We start from the raw sequence: 23,749 nt of genomic DNA, 5'->3' as shown, positions 1-23,749 counted from the left end.
CTTTAGCGCCCGTAAAAAAACACTGCAGCAAGGAAAAAGCCTTCCGCTCCTTGGTTTTCTGACAGACTCCGAAAGCTGAGGCAATTGGGCCGCAAACAGGAGAGGCTTTGGCGCATAGATTTAGCGCCAACTGGTAGAGAGTTACACAAACAGCGCTTGAAGGAATATAAAGCGGCCATTATGGAAGAAAAGGGAATGTATTATTCAAAGATAACAGAGTCGATCAAATCTTCTAGAGAGCTTTTTAATGTCATCAACTCTCTCATATCCCCCCTGTCACAGATCTTTCAGAGGCTTCGCAGGAATTCTGTGATAGAATAGCTGAATTCTTCCGCACTAAAATAACGGATATATATTCCTTATTGGAGGTCAACAACTCTAAAACGAAGTTATATGCTCAGTCCATACGTCACCTTATTGAGGGTGCAAACATGGAGGAGGCACCAGGCTACTCCCTTTTCCTTGCATGTCGTCAGATGATACGGACCGGCTGTTAGAAGGTGTTACATCTGGCTCTCCTCTGGATGCATGTCCTTTGAAGGTACTAAAATTAGGCCAGAACACAGCACAACAGATTGGTAGTAGGGAATAATGCCCAAAATAGTGTCTATATATTCATTCTTTGTATATCTTAAACTAGTTTAATGCTCTAAGGAAGAGATGCAGCCCCTACCATGGGTTGTAATAGTGGACAGATAAGGATCTATCCTAAGTTACAAATACAATCTCTCAACCTGAGCAACACTAGTGAGTAACAATGTCCCAATCAATAATAGGCTTTTCCAGATATTATGGATTCCGTATCTTCTTTATTTATTCCAATCCAAGTTTCATATTCCAATCCAATCACTGGGTACAAATCATAAAGGGTTCTTCAGCATGACAGATAACCAACAGACTTGCCAACACGTGTTTTGTCTGGCTCCTCAGAGCGTCAGGGCAAAATAAATTCTATTTAAGGAACGATATCGAATTAAGATAAAATTCCAATTCCAAAGATGACCAATTATTTAAGATTCCTGAATAGAGGCAATACATTATTTGTCTTATTTGTCCCTCTCTCTAGACAGAATAATAACTGTCCATATTTCAGTCGGCAAATTGTATGTATAATCCAATCTCAGGTATAGAAAAGCGTCATATATTGCTTGAGAGTTAGGCAGTTGTTCAGATTCGACTGCTACCTTGTATACAAGCCGATAATTCAAGTACGTTAAGATGTATCTGGCATCTGCTCGCGGTGGCGTCTAGCAGAGAAGTTATTGTTCCCCACCTCACTGCTGTACTGAACGTAGCTATTGCTAAGGGGCAGTATCCTACCTCTTGGAAGACTGCAGTGGTTAAGCCACTCCTTAAAAAGCCTTCATTGGACCCTACGGAATTGAAAAACTATCGTCCTATTTCTTTGCTACCAGTCCCAGCTAAGATTTTGGAAACATATTTAAATTCTCACCTTAGTACCTACCTCAAGGATCACAAGATACTTGATGGTTCACAGCATGGCTTTAGAAGACATCATAGTATGGAGACAGCACTTACTGCTGTATTTAATTACATCTGTACTCGGGTCGATGCAGGGCACACCACATTGCTGGTTCTACTTGATCTTACTGCAGCCTTTGATACCCTTTCTCGTTTGAGGCTGCTTGAACGTCTCAAGGAGATAGATATCAGGGGCACGGCCCTTCGGCTTCTCGCATCCCTATTGATCAGGCACAGACAGTGAAATGGGCCAATTCTATTCGGCTTCAAATTCCTTGTCATGTGGAGTGCCGCAGGGCTCCTCCCTGAGCACGACACTTTTTAATATATATGTTGCCTCTCTGGCCAAGGTTGTGAGATCTTTTGGGCTGGAGGTGTTGTCTTATGCTGACGACACCCAAATAACGGTGTCCATTACTCCTAGTATTAGGGAATCTGCCACAACTTTCAAAAATTGTATGCAGGCAGTTTCTACCTGGATGGTGGGAAACATTTTGAAATTCAATGGAGAAAAGACTGAGGTCTTGATATTTGGAAACCAACCTGACATCTGGTCCAATGATTGGTGGCCTGACACGCTTGGCAGGTGCCCCTGCCCTGCATCCCAGGGGGAAAATCTAGGGGTCATAGTGGGCAATTCTCTTTCTCTGAACTTGCAGATTAGTTGGACAGTGTCCACTTGTTTTGGGATAATGAGGATCCGTAGACAAATTTCCCAGTTCCTTTCGTTTGCCTCACAAAAACAGGCTGTTATTACTCTTGTAATGTCCAGACTTGACTATTGTAATGCCCTCTATTTGGGCATTAACAAAGGTCTGGTGTGACGTTGGCAGCTGGTGCAGAATGCTGCAGCCAGGCTGGTGATGGATCTCCCGAAATACCACACGATCTTGGCTTCCCTTATCACGCTGCACTGGCTTCCTCTGGACCATAGAATTCTCTTTTAAAACCCTATGCCTGACCCATAATGCCTACTATGGCCTAGGCCCCGAGGCCATCTAAGCACTGTTTCAGTGCTATGTTCCTACTAGGCAGCTCAGGTCGGCAAGTAAGAATCTACTTACAGTACCGAGGTTTAAAAAGGCTAGATGGGGAGGAAGGGGCATCTCCACGGCCGCTGCGAAGCTGTGGAAATCCCTGAAGATCTTTCTGGTCGGGTGTCACACTCTCTCTTCCGTAGGGCCTTGAAGACCTGGCTTTTCATACAGACTTCAGTTTGAGCATGTCATTTTATGTCTGTGCATCAGTCCCGCTGCAGTGCCTTGATGCCCTTGGGCTTAGTTAGCGCTCTATACAATTAATAATCATTCATTCATTCATTCATCTCCTTTGTGATGGGCAGTCCCCCTGCTTCTTGCTTTCCGTGCTGCATTTCCTTTGTGATGGGCGATTCCCCTGTGTCCCGTGCTGTGTCTCCCGTGCTGTGTCTACTTTAGGTTTGGCCCTTTTTGTGAAACCACACTCACATGCTTTCTATTATTGTGGTTGTGTTGTTGTTTTTACTGTTTTTTATTATGTCCCCTGCGTGCAGCTGGACTTGCACTGCGTGCATGTACATATTCACCTACTAAGAGGTGCCATTGGATGTTACAATTGCTCATTCTCTTTTTACCCCCCCAGGTCGGTTCATACATCGATTGCTTCAATGTATACTATATACTTTAGTGAGCTGGGGCCAGGTACGGCTTTAGGAACTATATGTACCTCTGACCGGCCGCCCCATGAGTAGCTTAGCTTTCACTTGCCACAGTCATCTCTTTGACACATGCGTGGCAAGAAACATGTTGACCTTCACTCATACTTAGAGCCAGCGTGGATCAGTACAGCCACTCTTCGGCCTATACCTGCTTTTAGTATAACCGAGGGATCCAGACATTCAGTTACCATCTTGGATTACCTTGAGTTATTTTTGGATTCACAATACACCACTCCACTCACTTACAACACTTCTACGGAGCACCCACACTTCACAACGGCAGCTTAGAAAGAACTCCGGCAAAGAGCCCCCTGCACGGCCCGTTGGGCATTGCGGCACCGGCCGAACGAGGAGCTGCCCGATGATGAAGCATGACACCCCTCGGGTGTGTGAGAGCATTTGCTCCTGATGGATCAGATCCCCTGGCTTAATCCATCAGGCACCCCGACCTTGTGTCCTCTTAATCCTTATTATTTCTTTATTTTCATTTCTCTTGCAAAAGGAACTGCACACCTCTATATAAACTTGTATCCCTGGGGTCGTGTGTGCTGGACCTTTATCTGCCCTTTGTCCCTCCTTTTGTAGATTGAGTGAGTATCTCCTTAACTCAGTCTGTCTCGTCTCCTGCATCCCATACTCAGTCTCTCGTCTCCTGCAATCCATACTCAGTCTCTCGTCTCCTGCATCCAATGCGCCATCTCTCTCATCTTCTGTATCCCATACTCAGTTCCTCTCGTCTCCTGCGCCCCTCACTGACAGCATCTCATCTCCTGCATCCCATACTCAGTCTCTCTCATCTTCTGTATCCCATACTCAGTCTCTCTCGTCCTCTGTATCCCATACTCGGTCTCTCTCGTCTCCTGCATCCTATGCTCCGTCTCTCTCATCTCCTATGCTCCAGACTGACAGTATCTCATCTCCTGCCTCCCATACTCAGTCTCTCATCTCCTGCGTCCCTCACTGACGGTATCTCATCTCCTGCATCCCATACTCAGTCTGGCTCGTCTCCTGCCTCCCATACTGAGTCTGGCTCGTCTCCTGCCTCCCATACTCAGTCTCTCTCATCTCCTGCATCCCATACTCAGTTCCTCTCGTCTCCTGCGCCCCTCACTGACAGCATCTCATCTCCTGCATCCCATACTCAGTCTCTCTCATCTCCTGCATCCCATACTCAGTCTCTCTAGTCCCTCACTGACAGTATCTCATCTCCTGCATCCCATACTCAGTCTCTCTCGTCTCCTGCACCCCAGACTGACAGTAGCTCATCTCCTGCCTCCCATACTCAGTCTGGCTCGTCTCCTGCATCCTAAACTCTGTCTCTCTCTTCTACTGCGCCCCAGACTGACAGTATTTCTTCTCCTGGATCATATACTCAGTCTTTCTCATCTCCTGCATTCCATACTCAGTCTCTCTCATCTCCTGCATTCCATACTCAGTCTCTCTCATCTCCTGCATTCCATACTCAGTCTTTCTCATTTCCTGCATTCCATACTCAGTCTCTCTCTTCTTCTGTGCCCCTCACCGACAGTATCTCATCTCCTGACTCCCATACTCAGTCTCTCTCATCTCCTGCCTCCCATACTCAGTCTCTCTCATCTCCTGCATTGCATACTCAGTCTCTCTCATTTCCTGCATTCCATACTCAGTCTCTCTCATCTCCTGCATTCCATACTCAGTCTCTCTCATCTCCTGCATTCCATACTCAGTCTCTCTCATTTCCTGCATTCCATATTCAGTCTCTCTCTTCTTCTGCGCCCCGCACTGACAGTCCCTCTCATCTCCTGCATTCCATACTCAGTCTCTCTCATTTCCTGCATTCCATATTCAGTCTCTCTCATCTCCTGCATTCCATACTCCGTCTCTCTCATCTCCTGTATTCCATACTCAGTCTCTCTCATTTCCTGCATTCCATACTCAGTCTCTCTCATCTCCTGCATTCCATACTCAGTCTCTCTCATCTCCTGCGCCCCTCACTGACAGTCTCTCTCATCTCCTGCATTCCATACTCAGTCTCTCTCATCTCCTGCATTCCATACTCAGTCTCTCTCTTCTTCTGCGCCTCTCACCAACAGTATCTCATCTCCTGCCTCCCATACTCAGTCTTTCTCATCTCCTGTATCCCATACTCAGTCCTTCTCGTCTCCTGCGCCCCTCACTGACAGTCTCTCTCATCTCCTGCATTCCATACTCAGTCTCTCTCATCTCCTGCATTCCATACTCAGTCTCTCTCATCTCCTGCATTCCATACTCAGTCTCTCTCATTTCCTGCATTCCATACTCACTCTCTCATCTCCTGCATTCCATACTCAGTCTCTCTCATCTCCTGCATTCCATACTCAGTCTCTCTCATCTCCTGCGCCCCTCACTGACAGTCTCTCTCATCTCCTGCATTCCATACTCAGTCTCTCTCATTTCCTGCATTCCATACTCAGTCTCTCTCATCTCCTGCATTCCATACTCAGTCTCTCTCATCTCCTGCGCCCCTCACTGACAGTCTCTCTCATCTCCTGCATTCCATACTCAGTCTCTCTCATCTCCTGCATTCCATACTCAGTCTCTCTCGTCTCCTGCATCCTATGCTCCGTCTCTCTCATCTCCTATGCTCCAGACTGACAGTATCTCATCTCCTGCCTCCCATACTCAGTCTGAGGTACTGTGTTTTTAAGAACCGGCACAGAACCGGTAACCCAGCGGTGCCAGGGGATCAACACACCAGAGACCTCGGGTTCTCCTGAGTCAGACCCACAGAAACTTCAGAGTCTTCCAGGTGAAGTCAAAGATTCGTTTATTGGCTGCAACCAAGGTGACAGGGTCCTAGAAGTACGATACAAGTATATTCAGGAGACTGCACACTTTCACAAAGTTAGGCTTCTCTTCTTATACACAATATTCACCCTTTGGCAAAACATTCCTTGGGTGCGTGGTATTTCATTTATGGTTACTGTTTTACAAAAGAAAGCAGAGTCATGATGACATGTACATATTTCACGTTGTGCTGCCCATAACAAATCATCCGGCAAGGCCCAACATTTCATCAGATATCGCTGGACCCCTAATAAAAATGGTCACCTCCCCACCATAAAATAAGTGAGGAAAAGGAGTGGAGAAAGATGTGAGCGAGATATGGCAGGTGTGCGTGCTGAAATGGCTTTATGGCCGGTTGGGCCTAGATACTATCTTGCTCGGCCACTGGGAGGGAACTGACCTAACGAGCTCGGCCTGGGGCAATGGTTCTAACTTGTACTGGGGTCAGGAAGAAGTCGATTAAGGAGTATGTGTCCTTGTGGAATCAAATTCGACTGGATTAAGGCCTATGTAGAGGGCAACATGCAGCTAAGGGTTTAGAAGGTAAATGACGATTTCGAGGTGAAATCGTCACTCGAATATGCCGAAAATACATGTACTTGATGTACTCGTCATTCCCGGTCTTTTGATACCAAATTCGTCCTATTTCGACGAAGTTTTTATTCTCGAGTCCGGAACTATTATATGAATCCAGATTTTTCAGAACCACAAGTCTGGCTCGTCTCCTGCCTCCCATACTGAGTCTGGCTCGTCTCCTGCCTCCCATACTCAGTCTCTCTCGTCCCTCACTGACAGTATCTCATCTCCTGCCTCCCATACTCAGTCTCTCTCATCTCCTGCATCCCATACTCAGTCTCTCTCGTCCCTCACTGACAGTATCTCATCTCCTGCATCCCATACTCAGTCTCTCTCGTCTCCTGCACCCCAGACTGACAGTAGCTCATCTCCTGCCTCCCATACTCAGTCTGGCTCGTCTCCTGCATCCTAAACTCTGTCTCTCTCTTCTACTGCGCCCCAGACTGACAGTATTTCTTCTCCTGGATCATATACTCAGTCTTTCTCATCTCCTGCATTCCATACTCAGTCTCTCTCATCTCCTGCATTCCATACTCAGTCTTTCTCATTTCCTGCATTCCATACTCAGTCTCTCTCTTCTTCTGTGCCCCTCACCGACAGTATCTCATCTCCTGCCTCCCATACTCAGTCTCTCTCATCTCCTGCATTGCATACTCAGTCTCTCTCATTTCCTGCATTCCATACTCAGTCTCTCTCATCTCCTGCATTCCATACTCAGTCTCTCTCATCTCCTGCATTCCATACTCAGTCTCTCTCATTTCCTGCATTCCATATTCAGTCTCTCTCTTCTTCTGCGCCCCGCACTGACAGTCCCTCTCATCTCCTGCATTCCATACTCAGTCTCTCTCATTTCCTGCATTCCATATTCAGTCTCTCTCATCTCCTGCATTCCATACTCCGTCTCTCTCATCTCCTGCATTCCATACTCAGTCTCTCTCATTTCCTGCATTCCATACTCAGTCTCTCTCATCTCCTGCATTCCATACTCAGTCTCTCTCATCTCCTGCGCCCCTCACTGACAGTCTCTCTCATCTCCTGCATTCCATACTCAGTCTCTCTCATCTCCTGCATTCGATACTCAGTCTCTCTCTTCTTCTGCGCCTCTCACCAACAGTATCTCATCTCCTGCCTCCCATACTCAGTCTTTCTCATCTCCTGTATCCCATACTCAGTCCTTCTCGTCTCCTGCGCCCCTCACTGACAGTCTCTCTCATCTCCTGCATTCCATACTCAGTCTCTCTCATCTCCTGCATTCCATACTCAGTCTCTCTCATCTCCTGCATTCCATACTCAGTCTCTCTCATTTCCTGCATTCCATACTCAGTCTCTCTCATCTCCTGCATTCCATACTCAAGTCTCTCTCATCTCCTGCATTCCATACTCAGTCTCTCTCATCTCCTGCGCCCCTCACTGACAGTCTCTCTCATCTCCTGCATTCCATACTCAGTCTCTCTCATTTCCTGCATTCCATACTCAGTCTCTCTCATCTCCTGCATTCCATACTCAGTCTCTCTCATCTCCTGCGCCCCTCACTGACAGTCTCTCTCATCTCCTGCATTCCATACTCAGTCTCTCTCATCTCCTGCATTCCATACTCAGTCTCTCTCTTCTTCTGCGCCTCTCACCAACAGTATCTCATCTCCTGCCTCCCATACTCAGTCTTTCTCATCTCCTGTATCCCATACTCAGTCTCTCTCATCTCCTGCATTCCATACTCAGTCTCTCTCATCTCCTGCGCCCCTCACTGACAGTCTCTCTCATCTCCTGCATTCCATACTCAGTCTCTCTCATCTCCTGCATTCCATACTCAGTCTCTCTCATCTCCTGCATTCCATACTCAGTCTCTCTCATCTCCTGCGCCCCTCACTGACAGTCTCTCTCATCTCCTGCATTCCATACTCAGTCTCTCTCATCTCCTGCATTCCATACTCAGTCTCTCTCATCTCCGGCATTCCATACTCAGTCTCTGTCTTCTCCTGCATTCCATACTCAGTCTCTCTCATCTCCTGCATCCAAGACTGACACTATCTCATCTCCTCCCCATTTTTACTGTGCCAAATTCTGCATAACTTATCTCTATTCTGGTCAGGGTAGATGGAGGGTCGAGGGGGGTTAGGAGGTCTCAAGGCCACAGTAGGGCACAAGAGGCGTGAGCGGATCTGGAGGGAGGATTTTCTGCTCTTCCTTTGCAAGTGGAGGGATGGGTAGGGTCCTCTTCTGTCCTGTGCCTCACACCCTGACCTGGGCCTTCTACTGTGGTCAGGTGCAGACCAGATTCAGCCTTGGTGCTTGCAGGAAGTGTATGGAGATGGGAACAGTGAGCCATGGAAAGCCATGAGCCTGTTCAATGGGGGACATTGACAGCCCCTTCCCTGTTATGGTCCTGGCGGCTGAGAGCATCCTCAACCCCAGACTCTACCCATGGCCGTGGGCTGTTAGTGCTCAGGGCTGGTACCTCAACAGACGACTCGGCTTCTACGCCCCTACCCGCAAGCTCTGATCCGCCGCCCTCGCCACAGTCCCGCGCATCCGAAGAACGACCGCCGGCGGCAGATCCTTCTCCCACCTCGCCGCCAAGACCTGGAACACCCTCCCCACCAACTTACGGCTGACCCAAGACCTGCTGGCCTCCAGAAGACTCCTCAAGACCTGGCTCATCGATCAGTAGCAGCACCTCCCCCCCCCCCCATATCCCCCCTCAGCGCCTTGAGACCCTCACGGGTATGTAGCGCACTTAACAAATGCCCTGATTGATTGATTGATTGATTGATTTATTTAGAGATATGATCGTATCTCTAAGTAAATCGATGAATTTACGTATGGGCTGGGTTGTCTGTTTCAGGCTGCTTGCCCGCCTCGCTCTGAAGCAGGAGCTGGAAATCAACTTTAACATGATGCATGACGCAGGGCTTTCTGTTTTAAAGCCCTTCATTGCCATTGGCGTCTCTGGTTGTATGCGGACTGTAGGCCAGTGACGCAATAAGCGTCACGGTTTCGGGCATAGGAGACTTCATCCCTGCGTGATTTCAGACGTCCGTCATTCAAAGACATAGATCCCACCCTTTCGTTATACATGAGAGTGGATGCAAGCACTTCTGATCCGGTGCCTTGTTCTTGGTAATGGTAAGTGTTTGCAAGCTAATGCTGTGCTCTGTATATTGTGCCGAGACCCCTCATCACTCTGATCTCCCCCACTGACACCCCAAGCCCTCGATGCACATTGCTTACTCCTTTAGAAGTGGAGCTGCTGCATTTGTTCCACTGCATAATGGATCCAAATAAAGAACAGGGTTCATTCTTCTTCCCTTGCGAAGTTGATCCAAATATCTGAGTCAGGCCCAAAGCGAGAGATATGTGCTTACTGTTGAAGCAGGGTACAGTTTTACCATATAGTACCCCAGGTCCATTCTGTCTACACCTGAAGCCTGAAACCCTCATATTGGCCCCACCAGCCAGAATATAGGAATATGTTAACTTGATCATTCTATCTAAAGCATTCACTAGATACCATAGGCCCCATGCCCACCTAGGAGCATACACGCCCCTCCCACAAAGAAAGTATAGGCCTCAGCTCACTGTCATCTTGACATACAAAGTTACCAAGCCCATTGGTCTCGAATGTGCATTTCGGTCGTACACAGCACAGTGAGCTAGCTTAGACACGAAAACATCCCCGAATTACAAGAACAACATTAGGCAAGAAGTGGGCAAGAAGTGGGCGGAGACTAGCGGGTACATTTCATTGCTTCATATCTGATATTTGACGTCTTTCTGCTCGCTTTTGAAACCACGACGGCATCATGCCATGAGAAAATGACCTGTGACCTTTGCGACAGCTCTGCTTTCTATAAAATGTCCGAGAAGTAATCCAAACGATTTATGATTAATGTCTAAAAATTCTTCATGATCCACGGTCAAGCATCACTGACCCTCCAATAACACCTTTTGCACCATAATGCCACTTCTGCATTTTTGATATTGTGACGCAGTAACTGAAGGCTTGTGGTCAAGAGCACCTGTCAGTGTTCTGATTTTGTGATTAATGGTTCCGCATTAAACCGGTATAAAAAGATGTGCACCACTGCTCGGCCTTTGAACCACCTATCGCAGTATCTACGCGTGGTGCTTCCCGGTCGACCGCAGTCTATCTTGGCCTAGTCTATTCGACGTTGTAGTGTTCAAATTAGATTGAAAGTCTTTGTCTCTCTCTCGCTTACTCGGTCTCTCATCCCCTCCCATTTCCTTGCAGTGAAGTGTTCTTAAAGCTTATAATATTGCATGGTTTTAGCTAATAATTTGTGATGTTTCTCTAGGACGCTTCATTATATATTTTGAATTGTATGAAGCTAAGAAGCTATTTGGTTAATAGAAACTGTGGTTCATGACATTTTCCTTGTTTAAGCTTGTTATTTAATAAAGTGTCACTCTAATTCAGTAGCCAACGTTTCACACTAGTGTCTTATAGGCATTTACATAGCAGCACCCCTGTACAAATTAAGCTGGGTGAAAACACCACCCTGCAACACCATGGAACATGTGCTTACAGTGGACAGTTCTCCGATCTATGTTATAGAGGACAACGGTCCCTATTTTTGACACCAAAACGCCATATGCAATAAGATTGAGCTATATTATATTGTGCAATGGCGTTAAGAAACTGATCTATGTCTGTTAAACTGAGTACAAGTCTACAGACCTATTTTGCTCGCCTTTTGGCCAATCTGCTTCGTTGTTTTGTCTCGTGTTCTGTGGGTCACGGCTGTGCCCACTTGTTATCAATTGTTCTAAAACTCCTCTATTGAATACCTATATGAAAATAAATTCTTGTCCGGCTGGACAAAATACATACTTACTATTTAGTGTATGATTACCCCTTTTGTGTATTCTCTTCTCATAATAGGGACCGTTGTTCTCTATAACATGATACTGCCCAAGGTCCCTATGACATTACCTTTGGGTCCCCTTGTTTCTGTATAATAGTTCTCCGATCTATGGCATTAAAACTGGCCCTATGTACGTGCCCCTAATTTAACACTGATGCCAAGAACATGGATTGACTTGCAAACAATGAATGTTAAAAAATTTGAGGCAATACATTTCAGCGATTTTAGTTCCTCTCTTATTTCTCATACTTTACTTAGGCCTAGATGTAGGTAAATGTGAATTACCGATTCATAAATATCGAATTTTACACGAATTGTGAGTCTCCTGAGGCGGAAGCCGGGAGTGAACCCTTTGTTTTTAAAATACTTTGTTGTGCTCTGTTTTAACTCCAAGACCTACTCACCCCTGCATTGAACAGCGTTTCTCAGCGCTGCAACGATTCTTCTCCGCCATCACTGAGGGCGAGACGCGTCCTTAGACACGCCCACCTCAGCTGGCCACACCCCCGTGACGCCCTCTTGCTTGGGTATAAATCATGTGCCTCGCTAGGAGGCGCAGCGGACGGGCGCAGCGGGCGCGCCGTTTGCGCGCCGAAGGCGCGCCAAAGGCAAGCCCGTCTGGGCCCGTCCGGGCCTGGACCGGGCCCAGGGCTTGTCTCCCTGTCCATGCTGCTGATACTGTTCGTAGGTGCTGGTCCAACTCCCTACTCCACTCTCTGAATCCCCCCCTCTGTGCGGCCACTACCCCCTGCAATCCTATCCATCTTGAATCAGCTCCATTTCACTGCCCCCAGTGCAACTTCACTCTCCCGTCCTTTCTTTCCCATTCACTTTCTGAGCCCACGCCGCAGCTCTCAACGTCTAATCATCGGACGTTGAAAGCAGGCTTACTCAACTGCCGGTCTCTCCCCCGCCATGCCAATGACATCTGGTTGTTGATTTCCTCCGAGGAGTGGGATATTTTATTCCTCACTGAGTCTTGGATGACTGACTCATCCTCCCCGGACATCTATTTAGCCATTCCATCTGGCTATGACATAAAATGTGTCAATCGTGCAGGGGGAAAATCGGGAGGCGGATTAGCTATTATCTTTAAATCCTATTTCCAGCTGACCATTACCAAACTCACCAACATTGGTATCATTGAAGCCCTCTACTTCTCAGTATCTGATTCCTCGGCTGTCATTCTAGCCGGCTCTCTAATCTATAACCCTCCCACGGCGGCTTCCCTTTCTCTTACCGCTCTCACCCACCAGTTAGCTGATTTAGCCTTGAAACATCAATACTTTTTGGCTCTAGGTGATTTTAACCTTCATATCGATAACTCCCTCTGCGCAAAAGCGAATAATTTACTGGAAATCATGGATAGCCTTAATCTTACTCAACTTGTTACCGGTCCTACTCATGTGGCGGGTCACACCCTGGACCTTATTTTCGCCAATTTCCCCACTATTACTGTTTCTCCCTCCCTTCCTCTTACATGGTCGGACCATTACCTTATCCCTTTTTCTCTGACCTTAGACCGCAAACCTATCCCTCCTGTGCCCAGGAAAGAGCTGGGGAGGAAGTGGCACAAAGTCACATGCGCTTCCCTTGACCCGATATTCCATTTCCAGACGGACCATCTATCCCCGGATATCGATTTTAACATCGCCAGGCTCAACTCCGCCCTTATCAACGCTATTGACCACATTGCCCCCCAGAAACTCATTACTTCCTCTAGATCCCGTCCTTCTTCTCCCTGGTTCTCCACCTCCCTCCGCGAGGAAAAAAGTTGCTGTAAAGCACTCGAACGGAAGTGGAGGTTAAATTACGATCTTGAAGCTAAGCTTGCCTACAAGGCGGCCTTGAAAAAATTTCTCAAACATAAAAAAACAGCCATGAAAGACCACTTCTCGCTCCAAATTGCCAAGGCCCATAATTCTTCTAAAACCCTCTTCTCCATTGTAAAAAATTTTATTACCCCTCCGGCTAGGACCACTCAGGTCTCAGCTAGCCAGAAACTATGTGAAGGACTCTCGGACTTCTTTCTCGAAAAGATCGATAAACTCTGCGTCTCCTTCCCTAAAGAGCCAATGCCTCGGACTGCGTCTACCGATCCCCCTAACTCTCCGTCCCTTCATGCTTTCAATAAACTTGCCCAGGAGGATGCTCTCAGACTACTCATTCACTGCAAGTCTGGCGCACCCACTGACCCCGTTCCGGCCAAAACTATGGGTGAATTGGCTCCCCTGCTAGCCGACCCGTTCCTCTCCATCTGGAATGCCTCTCTGCACCATGGCTTTTTCCCTACCACCTGGAAGGAAGCCTTGGTGATCCCAATTCTAAAAAAGGCAGATGCCGATCCCACTGTATTTTCCAACTACCGCCCTATATCCCTCCTCCCCAAACCTGCTAAGGTTCTGGAAAAAGCCGTGCAGCTGCAACTCACGGAGTACCTGGAGAACAACTTACTATTGCACGACTCGCAATCTGGATTTCGGGCGGGATACAGTACGGAGACGGCTCTGCTGGAGGTCTCGGAGACCATTCGAGAGTGCGTGGACAGAGGCGAGGAGGCCATGCTGGTCCTCCTCGACCTGTCCGCGGCATTCGATACGGTATCCCACTCCATCCTCCTTGACCGACTACGGCAGATGGGCATTGGCGGCACTGCCATCAGCTGGATCGAGTCCTTCCTCTCTGGAAGAAGCCAAAGAGTGCTGTTGCGGCCCTTTAGATCGGAGGAAAAACCCTTATCTTGCGGGGTGCCACAGGGCTCGGCCCTCAGCCCTCTGTTTTTTAACATATATCTTGCCCCTCTGGCCGGCGTGGTGGAGTCCTATGGAGTCAGGGTGGTCTCTTATGCTGATGACACTCAGCTAGTGTTCTCCTTTAGGGGCCACTCTGACTCCGCGTTCTCCAACTTCCGTCGGTGTCTTAACAACATCAGTGATTGGATGTCTGAAAACCATCTAAGACTCAACGCTGACAAAACAGAGGTGCTGTTTTTTAACCAGAAAAATTCCATCCCCTCCTCCTGGTGGTGGCCCACGGCATTAGATCCCGCTCCCTCTCCCGTCCATTCGGCCCGCAACCTGGGCTTCCATTTCAATGACTCTCTATCTTGTAAGACCCAGATTCAAAAAGTGACCTCGGCTTGCTTCCTAAAGCTACGCATGATCCGGAAAATCCTTCCCTATCTCCCTTTGGATTCCCGCCGGACAGTCACCCACGCTCTCATTACGTCCCACCTGGACTATGCTAATAGTCTTTATGCCGGAGCTCCCCAATACCTGACTGACCGGCTTCAGATTGTCCAGAATGCGGCAGCTAGGCTGATTGGTAATATTTCTTATCGTCAGTCAGTTGCCGCATATCGTAGGGAACTGCACTGGCTTCCTGTGGCTAGCCGAATTCAGTTTAAGATCCTCACTCTGACTCATCGAGCCATTAATGATCGCGGACCAAACTATCTAAAAAAACGAGTCTTAATATCCCGGTCCATCAGATCTCTAAGATCCAATGACCTATGCCTTCTGATCTCTCCCCGCTTCAGACTTTCCAGAATGGGTGGCAGAGGATTCAGCGTCATTGCTGCAAAATTATGGAACTCCCTGCCAGTCGATCTCAGATTCTGCTCCTCTGAATCTGTCTTCCGGGCCAGACTCAAAACCTGGCTCTTTTCTAGACTCTGATCTTCTTGTCATTTCCCCTGTCTGTTCCCTTTTTCCCCTCTGAGACTCAGGCTCCAGCGCCGGGACACCCCTCCGGGGGTAGCTGTGCGCTTTATAAGCTACATAAAATAAATAAAATAAATGAATCGGTAATTCAAATGTAGGTAGAAAATCAGTAACAAATACCAAATCGGTATGATTCGGTATTTACCAATTCTGTAATTACAGAATCTGTATTTGCCATTGATTCCTATGGGCCTTGAAGCCCATAGGATTCAATGGCAGTTACCGATTCGGTAATTACCGAATCTGTAAAAATACCGAATTTACAAGGGGGACAGGGTGTCACTTTGATACCCTGTTGCACCCCTGTAACTGGCTTGTGCACCATGTGGCACACATACATGCCCTTAGGGCATGTATGTGTGCCACATGGCACAGGTGTACATGCACAGATGTGCATGTACACAAGAATTCGTTATTTACCATGCAATAGTATTACATGGTAAATAATGAATTCTAAAGGCCCTGTAGCACTGTTAGAAGTGCTACCTACATAGGAAAATACAGATTCGGTAATTTTACCGGGCGGTAATTTTACCGATTTGGTAAAATTACCGATTCGGTAAAATTACCGAATCTGCATGTTTACAGTGCCCCTACATACAAATGTCAAAATATCGGTCAGAAACGGCCGAAAATCGGTATTTTCGGCCAATTCCAACCGGTAATTTGACACCTACATCGGGCCCTAAATCTTGCATTCCTCAAGAGTTAGCTATTTTATAATGTTGTTGTTTATCTGTATTTTTTTCTGTGTATACTTTGAAGATTGAACCATGCCAGGTGTTTTTGAGGGGTTTTGATTGAGCGTGCCAGCAGCGCCAAGGCTGAAGCCAAACAAAGTGCCCGTCAGTGTGTTGGCCACTCTGCAGAGCACACAGAACAATTTTTGTATATTCCATTTGCAACTGAAATTCTGTGGATATGTGTGGGAAGGCGGTACACAGATGTCAAAATCGAAGCAAAGCAAAAGTAAGAAATTAAAGTGCTTAAATTTGAGGGAGTGCAGGGCATGTTGGGGGTGGTGAGGTGAAAAATGCGAGGAAGTGCATTCGGGGAAGAGTGAAAGGAGGATGCTGAAGAGGAAAGAGATGGGGTTGAAGATGTGCAGATGGACAAGAAATGCAGAGAAACATAGGATACATATCTAACTTAAAGCACACATAACTGAAGGCCGAGACTCCTTCCACAGACCTCAAAGCTATTTAATTCACAGACTCACAGTTTCAGAATTAAACATTTCCAATGTTAATGATTAATAAGAAATCATTGTTGTTACTCATTTATCTTAAATGGCTAACACCCAGTGACAAAGCCAATCATACCGACAGGCTTTAGGTCCATGTCAGTTGCTCTGGCATTTATCTTGATAAAATTACTTCTCAGAGAGAAACTAAAACATTGGCCGGGTGGCACACTACGGGAATCACAGAAATGTATTTGGCATGTTCCTGTATAGAGTGCCCCCACTTTTTTCATCTCACTTAAAGACCTGTCTGCACATATTTCTATATGATGGTGGCAGCCAGCAGCTGTGAGTGCTTCTCGAAGTCTGTTAGAGCATATTTTTCCAATGTTAATGCTGCATGCAGTGCAAGACACTGGGCAAGCATACATTTAAAGGGATCAAGTTGTCATGCAGAACAATTTACTCATTACAGTCACTGTTAAAAATATTTATGCAGGAAGATATGGGGCCGTTTTTAATGTGTTTAATATTTCAAGACTGTATGTGCCCACTGCTGTACAAGCCTTGCTTTATCGCTACATTCATTTGCTTTAAAATGCACCATTTTCCAATCTTTTTTCATTTCTTTCTCAAGAGAGGGACTCACCCTGGACCCCAAGTTTGTCCACAGAACTTGTTCACATCGCTCACCATATAAAAGTCATGATCCAACGTTTACGCCTCACCACTTTAAAATGTCACCAGCTGCCATTGCTAGTTAGTACACCCATATAACCATATAATGAGCCTTGTATGTACATATGCACCCATATAAGGAGCCTAGTATGTACACACAAATACCCATGGACACATATATACCCAAAGAATGAGCCTAGTATATACACATATATACCCATATAAGGATCTTAGGGTGTACACACACACATACCAATATAATAAGCCCAGGTATGTACACACTTATATCTGTATAATGAGCTTAGAATGCACCCACATATATCTATATAATGAACCTCATATGTACACGTATATACCCATATGAGCCTAGTATGTACACATATATACCTATATAATGATCCTTGTATGTACATATATACCCATATAGTTAACCTAGTATGTATATACCCATATAATGAGCCTCAAATGTACACATATATACCCATATAATAAGCCTCATATGTACACATATATACGCATATAATGAGCCTAGTATGTACACACAAATACCCATGGGCACACATATACCCATATAGTGAGCCTAGTATGTATACACTCATACCCTTATAATGAGAATGATATACACACACTTATACCCGTTTAATGAACCTAGTATGTACACACATATACCCGCATAATGAGCATGATATGTACACACATATACCTGTATAATGAGCCTAGTATGTACACATGTATACCCGTTTAATGTGCATGGTGTGTACACGCTTATACCCGTTTAATGAGCCTTTTATGTATGCACATATACCCATATAATGAGCATGGGATGTACACACTTATACCTACATAATGAGCATGGTATGTACACGCTTATACCTATATAATGAGCCTAGTATGTACACACATACCTGTATAATGAGCCTAGTATGTACACATGTATACCCGTTTAATGAGCATGGTGTGTACACGCTTATACCCGTTTAATGTTATGTTATGTTATGTTATGTTATTAAGGTATTTGTTAAGCGCGCTAACACCGATTGGTTTCTTGGCGCTGAGATCAACAGTAACATAAACGTAGATGAGAGATAGAAGATTATTGAAGTGCTTGTCTGAAGAGCCAGGTCTTCAAGGCTTTCGGAAAAGACAGGAGGTCTTGGCAGTTCCGAATCTCCAGAGGGAAGGTGTTCCATAATCAGGGGGCAAGTGTTGCAAATCTGCGGCCTCCAGCACGCTTAAGTTTAAAAGAAGGCGTCTGGAGGAGGCCCTGGTGGAGTGAGCGTAGGTTGCGGGGTGGTATGTATCTGGTGATTAGTAGATCAATGAATTTGGGGCTTTTGCAGTGCAAGGACTTAAATATCATACACCCTGTTTTGAATGCCCAGCGCTGGGTGACAGGAAGCCAATGCAGTTTCCTGAGTAGGGGAGTAGCTGCATGTCGCCTCGGTTGGTTCAGGATTAGCCTCGCGGCATAGTTCTGTACCATCTGGAGACGTTTAGATAGGTAGTCGGGAAGACCTAGATAGATGGCATTCGCGTAGTCCAGATGGGACAGAACGGTGGCGATCACGACCTGTGTGATTGCCTCGGGCGTGATTAAACGCCGAACCTTCCGGATTTTTTTTAACTGGAAGAAGCATTTGGAGACCACCTGGGCCACTTGTGCCTTTAATGAAAGGTCACAGTCCACGATGACTCCAAGTGTTTTGGCCGATGGGGAGGGTGTCGGGGCTTGACCTAATTCCGGAGGCCAGTAGTGGGGGCCCCAGTGCTTGACGCTGTCCCCAGTAAGGACCAGCTCGGTTTTTCCTGGGTTCAGTTTCAGCTGGTTTTGGTCCATCCAAGATTTGATGAACCTCATGGTTGACTGGAAGTGCAGGATAGAGTTTTCAGTGTTGTCGATAGTGAAAAGTAGCTGTAAGTCATCGGCATAATTGTAGACCCTCACCTGTTCGTCTCTAAGGGTCTGGATCAAAGGGAGTATGTATAAATTGAATAGGTGGGGTGACAGGGAAGAGCCCTGTGGCACTCCGCATGTGATGGCCTGTTTAGTGCCAATTAGATCTCCAAGACGTACTGCCTGCGTGCGGTTCTCCAGGAAGGACCTCAGCCAACAAGCCGCCGTGCTCCGTATGCCGGCCTGTCCGACACGGTCGATCAAGATGTTGTGGTCGACCGTGTCGAACGCGGCCGACAGGTCCAGGAGCACCAAGGCCTGTGGGGAGCGTTTGCAGCGCAATCTCGCAGCGTATCCAAAACTGTGGTAACTACTGCCTCTGTGGAGTGTGCTGGCCGAAAACCAGCCTGGTGGGGATCGAAACAGGAGGAATCCTCAAGGAAATTAGAGAGGCATATGGCCACGTGGGCCTCCAGGACTTTAGCCAGATAGGGCAGTAAGCAGATGGGCCGGTAATTAGCCTTACAGGCTGGGTCGGCCCCGGGTTTTTTCAGAAGCGGTATGACCGTGGCTTCTTTAAACGCTGAAGGAACTATACCGGAAGTCAGGGAGTCATTCAAGAGTGTGAGGGCAGGGGCCGGGTAGGTGGAAAAACACTCTTTCAAGATGTAGGGGGGGGGCAGCAGTCAGAGGGGGCGCCGGATTTTACTCTTGTCAGTAGTTCCCGAAACTGGTCCTGAGTGATAGGCGAGAACCTACTGAGGGTGTCGGGGCTTGATTTGATTGCCATACCAGTAGTGAGGGGGAGCGCCGGTTGAGGAATGCTGGTTTTAATATCTGTTATTTTGTCGCTAAAGTAGGCGTTAAGTGAGTCGCAAAGGGGCTGGGTGGGAGTAATCTTAGGGCGGACATTGTCCAGGTTCGTCAGTTCATTAAGGATAGAAAAAATATCCTTAGATCTATTTGAGGATTCTAGGATTCGGGACGAGAAGTAAGCTGCCTTTGCAGCGGAAATGGCACTCTTGTAGTCCTTCCTGGCCTTAGTATAACAAATTTTTAGCTCAGGGTCGTATTGACGGCGCCATTGGCGTTCTAACTGCCGTAGGGCCGCTTTCCTAGTTTTTAAATCGGAGGAGAACCATCTGTTGGCATCAGCTCGCCGTGACAGTCTGATTTTTTTGTAAGGGGCGTGGAGATCGCTGGCCGCTTGTAGCCAGTCTGTGAGAGTGGATACTGAAGAATTGATCTCACTCTGAGGGAGGGGGGTGGTATTAGCTAGTGACTGTAAAAAAGCGGTTTTGTTCATTGCGTTCCAATTCCTAGCTAACCCGCCAGCGGCAGGCACGGCAATTCTAGCGGGGACGATACATAATTTGACTTTAAGGATAAGGTGGTCTGACCAGAGGCAGGGCAGAATAGTCGGGGTTGTTACACAAGTGGTGTTAGACCACACCTGGTCTAGGATATGACCCTTGCGGTGGGTAGGGGAGAGCACTAATTGAGTAAAGTTTAGGTTAGACAAAAGGTCAGTCAGTTCGGCCGATTGGGGGCCCTCCAAGGGATCTTTGTGCCAGTAGTTAAAGTCGCCTACTAGGAAGATCCTGGCGTGGTCGAGTGCTAAGTTAGCAACTTGGTCGCTCATGGACATAGGGAACGATGGCATCGAATTGGGGGGTCTATACAAGAGGACACATGCTATCGTCGTGTGAGAGGTGGCAATTTTTAACACTAGGTTGTCTGTGTTTTCTAACATGAGGCAGGTCAAAGTGGTGACGACCAGTTTTGAGCGGATAATTGCCGCCACTCCTCCCCCCCCTTTCCCCGTGGTGCGGTCTGCATGGATAATATAGTAGTTAGGTGGGAGGGCCGCAATTATATCGGGGGCAGAATCAGGAGTTAGCCACGTTTCCGTAAGTAGGAGAATGTCCGGTTTCTCCATGTCCAACAAAAGGAAAATGTCCAACTGGTGTTTTACAAGGGAACGGGTGTTGAGATACAGAATGGTAAGCGAGGGGGGAAGTAGATCAGCCTGTACATGGTTGATTGAAGGGGTAGTCAGATGGCATCCCTGGCTCAGGATGCCATACTTGCAGAGCCGAGTGAGTGTATCCATCGGTAGAAGGCCCTGGGCATTATTTTTGTACTCCATCAGGTCGGCCCTAGGATAGTGAATAGGACGGGCGGCGTAGTCTGCCCCTAGTCCCGACTGGTCGCGGACGGGCGCAGACGGGCTTGTCTTTGGCGCGTCTTCGGCGCGCCGTCAACGCGCCCGCTGCGCTTGTCCGCTGCGCTTCCTAGGTGGGGGGTTCATTTGTGGCCGTAGAGGTGGGAGGGGCCGAGCGCTGTGCCGCTCGCCTACTCCTCACCTAAGATGGTGGCTTACGCTCGAGACCCCGGCAGCGCCTAATCGGCTGCGATGGGGCGAGCAGGATTAGTGGGGCGGGAACAGAAGAAATGAAAATGAATGCCCAGAGTGAGCGATCGGTAAGTTTTAAAATACAAAGTACACAATTACACTTTAAAAAGTAAATCTTTTAAAAGCAGTTCATTAGCAATTCATTAGCTCACTCGCACAGCAGTCCCGGCTTCCGCCTCAGGACCTCAACATCCGCGTGCACACTGTCAATCGGTGCACGCGTTCAAGAATAAAGTTTTTATGTGATCAGAGGTGGGAGGGGCCGAGCGCTGTGCCGCTCGCCTGCTCCTCACCTAAGATGGTGGCTTACGCTCGAGACCCCGGCAGCGCCTAATCGGCTGCGATGGGGCGAGCAGGATTAGTGGGGCGGGAACAGAAGAAATGAAAATGAATGCCCAGAGTGAGCGATCGGTAAGTTTTAAAATACAAAGTACACAATTACACTTTAAAAAGTAAATCTTTTAAAAGCAGTTCATTAGCAATTCATTAGCTCACTCGCACAGCAGTCCCGGCTTCCGCCTCAGGACCTCAACATCCGCGTGCACACTGTCAATCCTATGTTAATGAGCCTAGTATGTACACACATATACCCATATAATGAGCATAGTATGTACACACTTATACTTACATAATGAGCATGGTATGTACACGCTTATACCCATATAATTTTTTTTTTAAATATATCTTTATTGTTTTCCCAAAAACACAAGCTGTGCATCATTCAGTAACTGACATTAAAACAGTGTATGGTATCTCCACAGGGTTATTCATGAAATACAGCGTTACATCACATTTGGTGTATCCCCAGGTGCGTGTCACATGCAATCGGGCTGTAATGGTACTCGCGCAGTCCCAATATCTGTGCAACGTGTGAGGTATTGCGGTCCCTGCTCCCTGAGTCCGCCACCAGGTCGCGGCTATTGGGGGGGGGACTATATGGTATCTTATGCCTCGATGTTAGTGTTGCAGGTGGTGTGACATTGCTTCGACAGCTGTTGGGCCAGGATATGGGACTGACCCGCCATTCTCATGTGTCGGGGCGAGCAGGAGAGCTTGCCGCCACCGCAGCTTGGTCCTAAACCTGGTTGTCAGTGGCGATCAACGCCCTGTCAGATGTGATAGTGTGTATCTCCCCCGCTCTGGTGATTCGGTGCGTTTCCATCTCCGTGTGGGAGCGGTCGGATGTGTCAGCCACCTCATAGACACTTGTAGCCCAAGATAGTCTGTCAGTGCGGTCAAGAGATCGGCTAGAAAATGAGGGGGAAATTCGTGACTGTGGCAGGAGTAGTGGAGAAGGCGGGAGAATCAAGGAGAAGGGTAAGTCGGGATTCAGTTGGGGAAGGAAGAGGAAACTGGGGGGGATATGAAGGGGGGGGGGGTAGTCAACTAGGAGGTGTGTATCGTGTGTGATGGTGAGAGCGTATCAGGGTGGTGGGAGCTAGGAGGTACCGTCTCATGTTGTTCATGACTGCTTATCTGTTCCTGGGAGGGCAGTATGCCGGTCAGTGGGAGGGCTATGGTGTGGTTGAGGGACGCTTCCTCGTAGGCTAGGCATAAGTGCTGCCAATCGGTCAATGGGTGTCCCAGTTTGGAAATTCATTTATGTTTTTGATGGGGCCATTGGGGCTGTTGCTCGCGGCGTCTACCGTGTCGGTTATGTCGTGTCTGTGTCAGGGGGGTTAGTGTTCGAGGGGATTCCCTGTGTTTGGCATTCTCGATGGAAGGAGCTCAGCGTCTCATCCCATAGAGATTATGGAAGCATGCTGTAGGAACTGTCCGGCCGGCAGTCCCGTATCGTCAGCGAGGGTCGCGAAAGGTATCAGGGCGCCATCGGCGTACAGGTCCGCCATGGTATCCACTCTCGATCGGGTCCAGTGCTCCATCATTGCTTCGGTTATCACGCCTGTGGTCTTGGGGGTGCCTAGGAGCGGGAGTGCTGGGGCATATGGCTTAATCGCTTTCGTAAGCCGAAGGCTCCTGCTATAGCATTTTGCGGCTACTGTTACGTGTAGCTGTACCTGTCTCTTCATTTTTGTCAGTGGGTGGAACAACGTGTGGATCTGTAGAGGGGACATCGTGTCTGCGTCGGTGGCTGTATCTTCCAGATTTCTGCCATCGAGCCAGGCCGCTACCCATTGTAGCTGCGCCGCCAGATAATAAAGCTCCAGATTCGGCACTGCGAGACCCCCGTCGTCGACAGGCGTATACAACTTTCTCAGTGCCACTCTGGGCCTTCCAGTGTTCCATATCAGTTCTCTGACCATGGTTTCCAGCTCCCTGAACGTGCGGGCTGGGACGTATACCGGGATGTTGGCATAGTAGTATAGCAGTCTAGGTAGCACAATCATTTTCGCCAGCGTCACTCTGCTTGGCACGTTGAGTGGGAGGGTTTTCCAAAAGGTGACCTGCGATCG

General features: G+C 47.7%; 1 protein-coding gene across 1 annotated transcript in view; it reads left to right on the top strand.

Annotated features, from left to right (window-relative positions):
- LOC144770915 (uncharacterized) overlaps positions 1-23,749 on the top strand; it is a 61,779-nt gene that overhangs the window by 11,562 nt on the left and 26,468 nt on the right. The gene's annotated exons all lie outside the window — the stretch shown is intronic.

Source organism: Lissotriton helveticus, chromosome 7, assembly GCF_964261635.1.
Source record: "Lissotriton helveticus chromosome 7, aLisHel1.1, whole genome shotgun sequence".
NCBI classification, from domain to species: domain Eukaryota; kingdom Metazoa; phylum Chordata; class Amphibia; order Caudata; family Salamandridae; genus Lissotriton; species Lissotriton helveticus.
This window is presented reverse-complemented; position numbering and strand designations above follow the sequence as displayed.